This window comes from Sturnira hondurensis, unplaced genomic scaffold (genome assembly GCF_014824575.4).
Source record: "Sturnira hondurensis isolate 20B ecotype Veracruz unplaced genomic scaffold, ASM1482457v3 Scaffold0000648, whole genome shotgun sequence".
Taxonomy (NCBI): domain Eukaryota; kingdom Metazoa; phylum Chordata; class Mammalia; order Chiroptera; family Phyllostomidae; genus Sturnira; species Sturnira hondurensis.
This window is the reverse complement of record NW_028073279.1, coordinates 6478723-6493011: the sequence shown is the minus strand read 5'-3', so window position 1 is coordinate 6493011 and position 14289 is coordinate 6478723. Positions and strand designations below refer to the sequence as shown.

Below are 14289 nucleotides of genomic sequence, written 5' to 3'. Positions count from 1 at the left end.
TTGAAGAGGGAGCCAGAGGGGACGAAATGGTGCCCTTCCCAGGGCACCTGCAAAGCTAGAAAGGCAAAGTAGTGCAGCCCCTCTGTTCTTAGCGTAGCGATTGTAGGCAGTCGGAAGGGACAGAGATAAAAAGAATATCTACAGGGACTTTTATTTTAAAATGGATTCAGGATCCTAACATTGTTATGCATAGGGGGCTGCAAACTCCCAATTAGGAGAATCAGCTATTTGGGAAATTTCATCACTGGAAAAAAACCCAGGGTGGACCAAATGTGGGATCATGGCCTCAGGTTTAGAAGAGGACCCGGCATCATTTCTGCCCAGCCTTTTGTGGGCCTGCGCCTGTGGTCATCCAGCCTCTGCTCTTGGACATGCCCAATGAGGAGGAACGCACTCTTTCCCAAGGCAGCCAATTTTATTTTAAAACAGTCCTAATTGTTAGGAAATATGCCTCACGCGGAGTCAAAAATGGAGTGGAATGTGTGGCTTATTTTCTCCTGGATGCAGTTGGCTGGCTGAGTTCACCAAGCTTGATGATGAGTCTAAGGGCCACCTCTCTCCATTACATGTGCCCACTGCTGAGCAAGCTGCACTGGACCCGGGGCCCAGGACCATCCAGACAGTTGGGGACTCTCACCTTCAGACAGAGGGGAGAAAGAGCGGGAAAAGTGCTCCTCGATGCACTGTTTGAATAAACTCCTGTCTCTCAAGGTCCTGCAATGTTTATCTCATTGTGATAAAACCCCAAATCCAAGTACAGACCCTGTGGCCCAAAGTAAATGTCATATGAAACTTTTCTTTGTACAATATCAGGGCCAACAGAGGATGACTCCATGTTCTAGCTGTGGCCAGGTGTGCTGAGTCCAGGGACATCCTCGTGCTCTCGTTTGGAAACACTCTAGTTCTGTTAATGTGCTGGACATCCCATCCCCCTGGTGACTCTTGTTGGGCTATACAATCATGGAAAACCCCCAGCTTATTTCTCCTTTGATGGTGCCGCATCACATGGCCCCCAACCTCAGCTCTGTTAGGCTCATGGATGTGCAGGGCCTGTTCTAGTTCCTGGCCTTCTTTTGCCCTCAAGTTCTTGAATTCACCTTCAGTATTTTAAAATTCAGAATTTCAGGGACTGTGACCTCTTTTCTCTGGTCCTCTGGCGCCTCTTCTGGTCTTTAAGCCCCAGGAGGTCATTGCCTATGTGATGTCATTCATACGTCCCATTCTCTTCAGCGCTAATTTAACCAGCTCGGCATGTTGAATAAAGTTAAAAGCCTGCTCTGCCCTTTATCAATGTCTATTCTCTTTTCCAACTCCTGACAGAAAAGTTGGAGGAAAGGCAGAAACTGGGGAGTTCTGCTCTTTCTCTGATCTGTGGAAGCATCATAATTGGCTTATCTGATATTACATTGCCCTCGTGGAAGGTAATAGCGTGTATAGTCTGTATAACCCTTTTACATTGTTTAGGATTGCTGGGTGATATGCTATTTAATCGTTTTAACAAAGAGTTCCAGGGTCTATAAAAATAGACACACTCATTCCATTTTCATTCGATTCAGGCACTCTTAGGGAGAGCCCAGTGTTTACGTACCGCAAAGCCGTAACGAAGGTTTGCCTCCTTGCAGAGAAAGAATCCGGGAAGAAGTAAATGGTCATGGGCTGCGCCTTTGTAAATTCTATGTAGAACTATGAACTGATGGTCAGAGCCCCTATCCAGAGGTCCTAGTTTTGTCTACGAACTCAGCTCAAGGTTTGCTAGAGAACCAGCTGTCATGTAAACCGGGAAATACAGAAAGGGCACGTTTCTTGAGATGGGGGCTGCGAGTGACCTCGGCCTGACAGTAAGGAGTCAGAACATGTCTGACCTAGGAAACGGGGGTGAAAAGATGCTGGGTTCTGACGCTGCATCTCTGGGAAATGTCAGTACCTCTGACTTTCATATGGTGAAAGTCAGAGGCATGCACAAGACATTTAGCAGGAAAGAGGAAAAAGGAAGGAGTGCCTTTGGCCCCAAGTAGGAAGGGCGTAAAAAAGGAGAAAAGACTATAGGACCACACCACCCTTTTCTACTTTTTTCTTTCAGAATAATGACTTTAAACTTCACGTTGGTCACTATACTCAAAGTTTTCCTATGCAGAACTAAGTATATGGCTCTAAACTTCCAGAATTCCTTGGTGCAGATTTGTGCCTGGGAAGAATCCCAGTTAAAGCAACTCTTAGTCATCTCCATAGCAACCCTCTGTGTTTAAAATGTAGATGCGTCAATAATATATACACACTTCGGTGGTTAATTAAAAGGCACTTAGGACCATTCACAGAGAGATGGTAATAGTGTAAGGCAGCCTCCCCTAAGGGCCAGGAGGGGTGTCAGCGGTGAATGTTCCAGGGAGGTGCTGAGTCGGGTGGACAGGCTGTCTGCATGGACAGCCTAAGGAAGTCCTGAAACTGGGCCTGGAAAATGGCATCCTCAGAATTCCAAGACCCCTGTGACCAGCTTGATTGTGCTGACAGGCAGTTTTGGGATAAAGATAGTATCTCGGTAAAAGGTAAACCCCAGGCCCCGTGGCCTCCGGGTTTGGAACACCAAAGGGAAGCACTGGGAAAGGTTAGTGTAACTTGATTTCATCCAGGGGGCAAATGCATCCAAACTCCACTCCAGAAACTCATCCCTTGTTGAATCTAGGAACCCCCTACCAGCTCTTTGACAATGACAGACATTTGGGGACCGAAAGCTGAGGGTGTTTTAGGCATATGCAGGCTGCCGCCTATTCTCCCATCCAAGGGGCACACTGAAATGTGCAGGGATGGCTTGCTTTGTCACAGGTTCATACCCAAAACTGCTACTGAAGTTCCAGTGAGCTCCTGGAGCATCCTCCTAACCGGTGTTTTGAACTCTGCATCTGTTAGTTTGCTTATCTCCATTTTGTTTAGTTCTTTTCCTGAAGTTTTGTTCTGTTCTTTCATTTGGGCCATGTTTCTTTGTCTTCTCATTTTGGCAGCCTTCCTGTATTTGTCTCTATGTATTAAGGAGAGAGCTGTTTGACTCCCTGTCTTAGTAGTGTGGCCATTTGTAGAAAAGTGCGCTGGTTAGTTGGATGGGATGGAGTCCTAAGTAACCACCTGGGTGGAGCAACCTGTGTGAACCAGGTTGACGGAGTCTCATATATGGTGTCACCATTCTGTGGCTCTGTGTGAGGGAGGGCTCAGAAGGGGAACAATGCTACTGCCTGGCCTCTGGAGTTTTGTCCAAGAGGAAACTGTCCCCTAGCACTTGCTCTGATGCCAGACACTTCAGTTTCTCCCCATATGGCACTGATGCCCTTGCAGCTGCTGCCCTGGTGCTGGAGCCCAGAGGGAGGAAGTCTGCACAAGTCTGAAGTCCATTGTGGGTCCTTTAGGAGGAGATGTCTGAGAATCCTGCGGTTTCTTCTGCACCCCAACCCTCACTGGTTTCTATAGCCAGAAGTCGTGGGGACTTTTCTTCCTGGCACTGGAACCCTGGGCTGAGTGGTCTGGTGTGGGGCTGGGATCCCTTGCTCCCAAGGTATCCCTCCCAATTTTTATCTGGCACACACAGGTGTGGGACCACCTGTCCTGCCCGCATCTCCACATGAGTCTGCAGCTCAGCCCTGCCTATCCATCTGGATGAAGGTGGCTTCCCTAACTCCTAGTTTCTCAGACTTCCATACAGATAGATTTTCTGATGACTCTTGGTGATAGTTGTTTTGTAGTTTATCTATCATTTTTGCTGTGTTTGTGCGAGGAGGTCAGCCATATTTACCTATGCCTCCATCCTGACCGGAAGTTGTCCTGATAATTCTTTTATGTACATGAATAACCCTTGTATATTTCAAAGCTGTTTGGTTCTCTCGCTCAGTCCTGATGGTGTCTCTGTGCTGTGGGTGGATCTTACGGGGGAGGAGTGGGTTGTCACACCTCACATACAGGGTGGGGCAGAAGTAGGCTCACAGTTATTCTTATGGAAAATAATACAATAATTAATAAATGGAAATTTATTAATGTGTTTTGCTTACTCAAAACTGTAACCTCCTTTTGCTCCACAATGTGTATTGGGGTAGAGAAAACATCGCTACAGCAAATACATTACCGTCATCAAAAGACCCTCACGGAGCAAGGGAGAGTATCTTAAGGGAAGATCATTTTAACATAATAGCTATCACTGACAAGGAATTAGTATCCAGATTATATATTTTTAAATTCTGCAAGTCAATTAGGACAATCCCTTCCCCAAATGGGAACACAATACTGACAGGCATATTACAGATAAGCAAACACAAATGACAAATAAACATAGGAAAATATGTTTAATCTCAGTACAATCCGGGAAATAAAGACTAAAACCAGTGAGACACTATTTCACACGTACACTGAACTAGGAAAGTTAAGATGACAGCAAGTGTTCCTGAGGATGTGGGTTAATGGGAACTTTTATACACTCCCAGGAGCCACTTTGCACAGTGACTTGGTAGTATGTATGTAGTACAGTTGACCATTTGCTCTCTCTGTGAGCTATCAATTCTATTCCTAGAGAAACTCTTGTACATGAGGTACTGGAGAAATGTGCAAGAATGAAAGCAAACAAAACACAGCTATTTGCATCGACACGAATAAGCCTCACAAATATAGTTTCTCATTTAAAAAGCAGCATAGCTTATGATCTTTTCCTAATGTTCAAAAAGAATACAATGCAACAATATCCATGTTGCTTAAAAATTGATAAGAATGTGGTAGAGTATAACAAAGCAATGGAACAGTCGACAATGACATTCAGAAAAGGGAGGACCTGGGTCAGGCTTAGAAATAATGTGGTGTAGGAGAAGGGTGCTTAGGCAGACAAAATACTGGTCATATTTTAATCCTTAAGTTGTTGGTGGGCTTTTATTATTTCATTTATTTACTTCAATGTATGTTACATATACCTTTTGCATGATCAAATATTACATATTGGAAAGTTTAAAGATATGAGAGCAATAATAAACGTTATAATAAAATTTATTTATTGGCCAATATATAGTATTAGCTATCAGTGCAAGAGACCGGGGAATCTGTCCACAGGTCCTTTCTGAGTTCTATTTCCGGACATCGTAGAGCATGACTTTGAAGCCCATGCCCGGCTCTGAGCCATGGAGCCTCCCAGGGTCACACTGGCTCCAGACAGAGGCAAGGGGGAGCCTTAGCCAGAGTCTCCTGGGAGGGTGGGACACTGCTCCTGCCTCCCACTGGGCCCTCTGCCTAGCCTCCTCCAAGAGTGAGTTTATGCCACTCACTGTGTGAGCACAGGGGCAGTTTCACCCAGTAAATGTCAGGGAGGTGAACACGGTGGCAAGTCACCACTCAGCCTGAGAAGATTGTGTGTGGGATGCTGTCCAGCCCAGTGGAGAGCGAGGTCCCAACCAGACAGGGGGGGATCTTGGGGTTCAGGGCCATCCAACAGCCCCTGTCACCTGAGCTCATGGGCACCCAGCCCTGAAAGACCAGACAAAGGAGTTGCAGACGGAAGTCAGGGAACTGACCACCCTTCTCTCTTTTATCTGTTTAACTGACTCGAGCATTTGGGGACTGGGGATGAGATTAGATCACATAGCTCCACTTTGCTGTGGTCTCAGTTCAGAAACTTAGAGACTGTTTAAGGTCGGGGGGAAACACCAGCTCCTGTGGGGAGTGGGGAAAGCTGTTGACAAGCAGTGAGGAGTGGGCAACCTATGTGCTAACTCTTGCTTTGCCTCTCTCCGACTGTGTGACCCCGGACAAGTTCCTGGGCTCCAGTTTTCTCTTCTATTTCTTTTCTATCACTTGTTTTCATTTGGGGATGAGCTCTCCCAAGGGGTTCTTTGAAACATGTCGGGGATAATTTTGGGTCATCACAGTGACTGGGAAAACAAAATACCAGTGGTGCCCCTTCGGAGAGCAGCTTTTTGAGCCCTCCTAGACCATCTGCACGTGTGGTTTTGCTGCTGTGAGCAGGGAAACTCAGGATGCTTGCTGAAGCATGCAAGTCTCCTCTCACACCACTGGGGACACAAGGCTGTTGGTACAGCTCCAGGATCTTTAAGGCTGTGGGTGCTCTGTTCTCACTCATTTCCCACTTGAGAGGCGAGTCGACCTTGCAGTAAGACTTGGTTGAATTTGGTTGAACAATCAGAAACCCCTTACTCACTTGCTCTGCCCGCCAGCAGGAGAAGAAAACTGGCTTGCTCTGGTTCTGACTGCATTCTCAGAACGACCGTGTATTCAGGGCTCTGTTGTCCTGTGAAAAGCTGAGCAGTGCCCTCCCTGGGACACATGGGGAATGTGCACAACTTGCTGCTCCCAGAAAATGCCTTTCCACAAGGAGAAAACATCCCATAGCTTGAGCTGATCTGACCACTGCCATCCTACCTGGGCACCGTAGTGAACGTTTGGATGGAGGAGCCACGGTGCAGAAGGCAGCCCGTGCCAGGGTGCGAAGCTCCCGGGGAGTAATGAGAGCTGGCTTTCGGTGCTCACGGGCTCTCTCTGTCAGCCACTGTGGTGCAGTGCATGAGCTCTGCAGCTCCACCTAGTGGCCAGACCCTCTTGCTTCCCACCCATCTTGTACCCTCTCCTTGGCTCCACTCTGGAGCCTGTCTCTCTGTGACTGCTTCCTGGCAGGCTGAACCTAATAGCATATACATCTCAGACTCTAGTTATTTTTTTAAATTTATTTTATTTACTTCATTTTCTTCATCATTTATGGCTCCCCACATGTGCTCTTTCCCCTTCACCCAACCTCCTTCCTACATGCCCTGTCCCCCTGGCAATCACCACATGTTTGTCCATGCCAGACCCTCGTTCTGGAGGTTCCAGCCCCACTGGGCTGACATTCAAGGCTTTCTACATTCTGCTTCCAGTTTTGCTTCACTACCCACTATTCCCCAAACTTTCTTCCAACAGACTGCCTTAGTCATTGCCTCCCAAATTATGCTCATAGAATTTCATCTTCACACTGTCTCACACTCTTCCTTCATCCTCCCCTATTATCCAACTGTTTGAAGACTTAGTTCATTTTTGCTTCTCTGGGAAGCCCCTGGGATTGCCCCAGCTCAGGAACCACTGAAAAGCCCTCTCTGTACCTTCCCCTGGCTTCACAGCTCATGTTTTGGGAGCCTTGCTCCCTAAGATTGTAAATTCTTGGAAAGTAGGAACCTAACTAGAGGAGACTTGGCCCCCAGGTTCCCTTACTCCAAAGTTGTGAAGCAGTTACCACAGAAATAAATAGCTTCTCTCCCTGTTCCTGCAGATCAAAACAAGTAAACAAACAGAAAAACACATGGTTGAAGAACGTGGAATCTGGCTCCCTGCCTGGATCAGCAAGGAGATCATCAGGACAAGAATGAGGCCAAGTCAGCAATTCTGGTTCAGTAAGTTGCCCCTGGACTTGGCCTGGGATGCTTTGCTGCCATCCTAAAGCAAGCGCTTCATCCCGATGCTCTGCAGCCACACCCCCAAGTGCTCCAGCAGGCCGCCCTCTCCCCGCGATTCACTTGGAGAGCACCTGTGTCGAGGCTCCTGAACCAGGAAAGCAGCTAGATCTGCACAGGTGGAGCCTTTCATATACTTGGGTAAATCTGATTTGTAAGTTAAGAAGTGCTTCAACTGGTTTTCAAGATGTTTGGTGAGTTTGCAACAGTTCTGGACCTCTTAAGGATGCTCGTCTACCACAATACAGCAAATATTTCAGAAAATGCCTGGCAAAGGGCATATTTGCTGTATTTCCCTCATGATTCAGCCACTTCACAGGCGTGTGCTGAGCAGCACTGTGATCAGGCACAGTTCTAGGTTCTGGACGTACAGCTGGGAACAAAACAGACGGAACTCCCTGTCTTTGTGAGCTTCCACTCTGGCTCAATGCTTGGTCCGCTTTTCACAGGACCCATGCCCTTCAGCAGGCATTAGGGCTATGACAGGAATGTCACAGAGCTCCTGAGGTAAGGAACACAGCGGAAGCACCTTTTAGAAATATCTCCTCAAGACCCACTGTTCAAAGTGTGGTCAGTGAACCACCAGCATCAGCAGCACCAAGGAGCATGATAGACGTGCAGAATCTTGTCTGAGTGATTCCCAGGGCCCAGCAAAGGGACCAGGTTTCCAGGCCAGTGACATTGGATGCCTTCCCTCCACTTCTGGGAGCTGTGGGTTGGCATGAGTTGGGACAGAGACCCATCCCAGCCTGAGGCTCACTCCGGAGACTGGGGGGTTGGGGAGAAGCTGCCTTGGTTAATAGGGTTGAAGTTTCTGATCTTAAACTTTCCACTAAATATTCTTCTCCCAGAGCCTTGAAGACAAGGGGTGGCACCCCAAAATACGGACTTATTTTCCACTCTACTTTCATTGGCTGAGCAGTTGCCAAGAACAAAAAGCCTTGTCTCCCGTTACCTGGCACACAAATGCAGTATTGCCTCACAAACTGAATGCTTCTCTGGTATGGCTAGGGGAGTCGGCATTTGGGAGTCGGGGGCTGGGTGCCTTAGCAGCTTCTACAATGATGGCAACATTTCCATCAACAGCAGTTCACCTGTGAGTGTTGAGACTTTGGGTCTGAGTGAAGCTGAGGGTAGCGGAAACCCTGGGGGTGGGGAGTACTTTGTCCCTTTAGGAGCTGACAGGCTTTGTTTACCGCCCCCCCCCCCCACACACACATCCAGAGACCCAGAGACCCAGAGACCCAGAGACCCACAAGTGTATTTGGGGAGAAACTTCAAGAACAAGTGGAGACTCAGCTATCCTTGGTAAAAGAGAAGAAGAAATGCAGAATCTCAGGCTCCTCCCAAGACCTTACGAATCAGAAACTGCACCTCAGTGCGCCCCTCAGGTGGGCCTGTGCCGGTGAAGACTTGGAAAGCGCTGCTACAGAACGCTGAGCCCCACACGTGGTCCTGTCAACAACAGCGAGCAGAAAGAAGGGTGAAACGAGTTTGAGAAAGCACATCCTGTCTCTTCCCTGCAGGCTCTGCCGGCATGGGAAAGATGAAGATGTCCTCCTCAAAGAAACTTGCTTGCAACGCCAGTGCTTTTCCAACTCACCGGGCAGCTCAACAATGACTCACCGCCCGAATGGGCGTCCCATGAAACGCACCTCAGGAAAAACCATTTTGGCCCCTGGCCGCCACAGTTTCAACGTCCTCGGTTGGAACAGTCCCTGATGGAATGAGCCCATAGCATAGTATCTGGCAGCTTTGTTGTAGCACAGATTGGAATTATGCCCACTCCCCAGCTGGCTCTGAGCAAAGGTCTCCATTCTGGGAGGCAGGGGGATGGAGGGGACCTTTCCTCCACGTGGCTGGGTGGGTCTCTGCCCATGGCTGAGTCTGTGGCAGTGCCCATGGGGTGACAAAGACACTGAATCCCAGCACGTACTGGCCGCATGAGAGATAATTCTTCACAATGATTTAAATTGTGGTTAACTTGTGAGAATATACACAGAAACACTACATTCTAGAAGGATGTCATTTGGAAGAATTCAGAAGCCTATGTATGCATTCCTGACTTGTCATTTAGGGAATTCGAAAAGCTCCTGGGCCAAATACTCTCCCCAGGTGTCCATGATGACAGATAACGATAGCTAACATTTATCGAGTTCCGTATATGCCAAGCGCTATCCTAATGCGTGATTTTCTTGCAACAACACTATGGGGAAAGGAGTGTCATCGTTTTACGCATGAGAAAACTGAGGGACAGTTCAATCCCTCTTGTGTTGAATGTGACTTCTGTGAGATCTAGAAGGCAGGGAGAGACCAAACTGGCCACATGATAGGGTGGTCACTGGGTCCCCTCAGCCCCTCTGCAAGCTCCCTGAGAGCTAAGAGCCTTGCCAAGAGCCGCAGATGGACAGTGGGCAGGACTGAAATCTGAGCCTCCGCAAAACTACAGCTATTGCACTATAGGCTGATTCCTTCTGGAGCAGTGTGAACAAAGAAAGGTGAATGTCCTTTGGGAAAATCTCTCTCCTGTCCCCAGTTTGAAGGTGCCACTTCAGGTGTGAGCAGCACTGAGTAGACAGGTGGGGGAGCCTTCGCGGTGAGCCCCAGGCTGGGAGGCAAGGCCTGGTTTGCCCGAGAGTCTGCATTTCTGTCCTGCTCCCCAGGCGGTATTGCTGCTGCCGCTGCTGCTGGGCTGTCCTGAAAGGCAGGGCATGGTTGGTGCTGCCAGGCAAAACTAACCTTGAACTTGCAAGATCTGGGCTCCAGTCCAAGCTCTGGCCCCCCGCTGCTGGGTAGTCTCTGGCAAGCCTCTTCCCTTGGGCTTCCGTCCGCGCCCCCCACCATATAAGACTGCTGAAGGCTTCTCACCTCGTCTGTGGGACAGTCCCCGGCACCTGGTTTCAGCTCACTGACTGCCTCTCGAGAGGTCCTTTCCTGGGCTCCCTTGGGCTTGTGGCTGATCCAGGCTGGCACACTGGGATCACATGAGAGCTGGCCTCACACCCCCTCTCAGGGACGCACAGATCTGGTGCCTCCGCATCATACCGACAGCGGTGAGGATAAAGGCCCTGTTGTGTGTGTGGTCAGACAAAACCCAGGCACAAACTGTCTCTGCTTCTTCAGATGACACCTAGAGGTCCCTGAGACCTAGGGGCAGGGGTCACTCGGTTTACACTGGGACATGGCATAGGGCGGTGGTAATGGAGTCGTCCAGCCAAAGTCTCGGGTGTTAGCTGTGTGGGCCAGGGCAAATGACTTAATCTCTCTGAGCTTCAGAATGCCCACCCGTAAGTGGGCATGAAGAGCAAGTGCCTACATCCTGGGGCTGCTGTGATCAGTGCTTTGTAAAAAAGTAGCTGTTATTGTTGTTGTTACAGTCCTACCTCAGTACTCACATGAACCCATTCTGACCAGTGGCGAGGAAGTGGTGATCGATGAGCATTTTCTCGTGCAGGGTGAAGATGGGGCTAATGCAAGTTCTAGCAAGTGCGATGAGAAGAGAAGGGATTCTGGGGTGAACCATAATAGAATATTTTTTAATTTGCCTTTTTAAAAATCAGCAAATTTCTAAATGGAATTAAAAACTGTGTTTTTCTCTCCATACAAAATTAATGTTTTGTGTGAGGTGGGACACATGATAATAAAAAATCCACAAACAGAAATCTAGGGCTTCTAAACATTCGAGGACTCCTCCTGCGTCCCGCTGCCCTCTTCCCTGGCCCTCACACCAGCGCTGGCGTCTTAGTGCAGCCCAGCAGGTCTGCCCCTCCCCGGCAGTGGTGTCCGCTCTCCCAGGGGCGGATCTGAAGCCCTCTTGCTGCCTGTTATCTTTTTGCCCAAGAGACCTAGGCCACGCAGAGAATGACTTTCGGCTTCATCACTAACTTCCAGGTGGCCTCCTGCCCTTAATGCACCACTGGAGAAGCAGGATAACAAGGATCTCAAGACAGGGGCCTGGAGTGGCAGGTCAAAGACTCATCCCCTCCTGTGGCTTGCGGGAGGCCTGGGACAACATCTGGTAAGTTCCTGCCGGGAGCATGCCCAGGAGTGTGTTGAACTGCCCACAGGACAAGAGGAAGGGACAGGCTCACAGCCACACAGTGGCTGAGATGGGGGAGTGGCTGAGCCAAACAAGCAGTCAGTGTTTGCCCTCCCATCTAAGAGTGCTGCTGTCTGCGCAATATTTGGGACGGGAAAGAAAGCGTATCTCCTGGAACGTCCCAGTAAAGGCAGGGTATGGTGTGATTAAGAACAGGCTTTGGAACCAGTTTGAGTTAAATCAGGCTCAGTTACTTCCAGCTGCGTGACTTTGGGGAAATTGTTCACCCTCCCTGTGCGCCAGTGTCCTCATCTGTGAAATGGAAAATAATCATACCTCTGCCTCGTAGAACTGATTTCAGGATTTAAATGAATTGATAAATATCAAGCAATTAAAATAGTACCTGGGAGGTCTGGCCAAGATGGAGGTGTAGGTGGAAATACTGTATCTCCTTGAACAACCAAATTTAGGGACAACAACGATTTAGAAACAAAAACACAACCAAAACAGACAGAAAATTGAACTGTACCAAAGTCCGACAATAACGAACCATTCCCCCAGACCGGTGAGAGGGGTGGAGTTGGTGGCTGGCAGAGAGGAGCCCCGACAAAAAAAAAATCGGTGGCTAGTGGACCTGGGCGGGCCTGGGGTCGAAACAAGCAGACCCGGTGAGGCTTGCAAGGCGGCTGGCTGACTGCGGTCACACATTCTTGCACAGATAAACCAGGTGAAAAAAATAGGCGGTAAGGCAGACCGTGCAACCCAGGGCCCCAGCCACCCTTAAATTTTAGGGAATTTAAGCCTTAAAGCATCGATTAGAAAAACTTTCGGGGGTTGAAGTGCAAGCAGAGGCTCCCAGCCTCATAGGAGAGTTTGTTGGGGAGACCCACAAGGTCCTAGAATGTACACTAGCCCACCCACCCGGGAACCAGCACCAGAAGGGCCCAATTTGCTTGTGGGAAGCAGCAGAGGGGACCAAAATCTGAGAGAGAGCAGAACAAATGCCATTTCTCCCTCTCTGACCCCAGCCCCAGTGAGAACTCAGCAACTAGGTTGACCTGCCCCAGTGAACACCTAAGCCTCCGTCCCTCATACATAACGTAACAGGCACAAACAGACCAAAACATTATGGCTCAAGCAGAACAGCTCAAAGCCCCAGAGCGAATACTTCTAAGCGACAAAGAAATAGCCAACCTATTGGATGCACAGTTCAAAATACTGGTGATTAGAATGCTCACAGAACTGGTTGATTTTAGTTGCAAATTAGATGAAAAAATGAAGGCTACACTAAGTGAAATGAAGCAAAATGCACAGGGAACCGATAGTGATGGAAAGAAAACTGGGACTCAGATCAATAGAGCGGAACAGAAGGAAGAAAGAAACAACCAAGCAGAAAAGAATGAAGAAACAAGAATTCAAAAGAATGAGGAGAGGCTTAGGAACCTTCAGGACACCTTTAAACATCCCAACATCTGAATTATAGGGGTACCAGAAGGCGAAGAGGAAGAGCAAGTGAAAAACTTACTTGAACAAATAGTGAAGGAGAACTTCCCCAGTCTGGCAAAGGAAATAGACTTCCAGGAAGTCCAAGAGGTTCAGAGAGTCCCAAAGAAGGTGGACCCCAAGAGGAACACACCAACGCACATCATAATTACCCAAGATTACATCACATTACCCAAGACGAAAATGAAGGAGAGAATTCTAGAAGCACCAAGAGATAAGGGGACAGTCACCTACAAAGGAGTTCCCATCAGACTGTCACCTGATTTCTCAAAAGAGATCTTTCAGTCAAGAAGGGGCTGGAAAGAAGTATTCCAAGACATGAAAGGCAAGGACCTACATCCAAGATTGCTCTATCCAGCAAAGCTTTCATTTAGAATGGAAGGGCAGATAAAGTGCTTCTCAGATAAGGTCAAGTTCAAGAAGTTCATCATCACCATGACCTTATTGTATGAATGTTAAAGGGACTTATCTAAGAAAAAGAAGATAAAAATATGAACAGTGAAAGGACAGCAAACTCAAGTTATTAACAACCATACCTAAAACAAAAGCAAACTAAGTGGATAGCTAGATCGGGAGTGGAACCATAAAGATGGAGATCACATGGAGGGTTAGCAACAGGGGAGTGGGAGGAGGAGGAGAAGGTGGGGAGAAGGTACAGAGAATAAGTAGCATAGATGGTAGGTAGAAAATAGACAGGGGGAGGGCAAGAATAGTAGGGGAAATATAGAATCTAAAGAACTTGTGACACATGGACATGAACAAAGGGGGAAAATGGGGACAGGTGTGAAGGGTGGAGGGGAATGAAGGTGTGGGGCAACTGTAATGGCATAATCAATAAAATATATTTTTAAAAAATACTACCTGGCACATATATTGTACAAATGTTTGAAGCTATAATTGTTGCTTTTATTGAATTAAGTACCATGAAGGTAGGACTTTTTGTCTATTTTGGTTCCTGGTCTGTTTTATAGCAATACATGGCACTAGAAATTCTATAAATATTTGTTGATAATATTCGTTCATGTGTAATAATATTCATTTATAGAAATGAATATTATTATTGCAGAGAAAACTGTCCTGTGTCATGCAGTCATTACTCATTTTGGCCAGTAGAGAGCAGCAAATAGCTGTGACTGACATTAATTCTGGGCAAGGGAGGTTTCTTTCCCTTTCTTTTTTTAAAGTGTATTTTATTGATTATGCTATTACAGTTGTCCCATTTTTTCTCCCCTTTATCCCTCTCTGCCTTGTACCACCCCTCCCACCAGCATTCCCCCACCTTAGTTCATG

At 47.8% G+C, this 14289-nt stretch overlaps 1 non-coding gene across 1 annotated transcript; it reads left to right on the top strand.

Annotated features, from left to right (window-relative positions):
• Positions 1 to 8513: 8513 nt before the first annotated feature.
• Positions 8514 to 8582, top strand: LOC118985739 (small nucleolar RNA SNORD56). The gene has a single exon (XR_005066184.1). It is a non-coding gene; the product is annotated as a small nucleolar RNA SNORD56 (small nucleolar RNA).
• The last annotated feature ends 5707 nt before the right edge of the window (positions 8583 to 14289 follow it).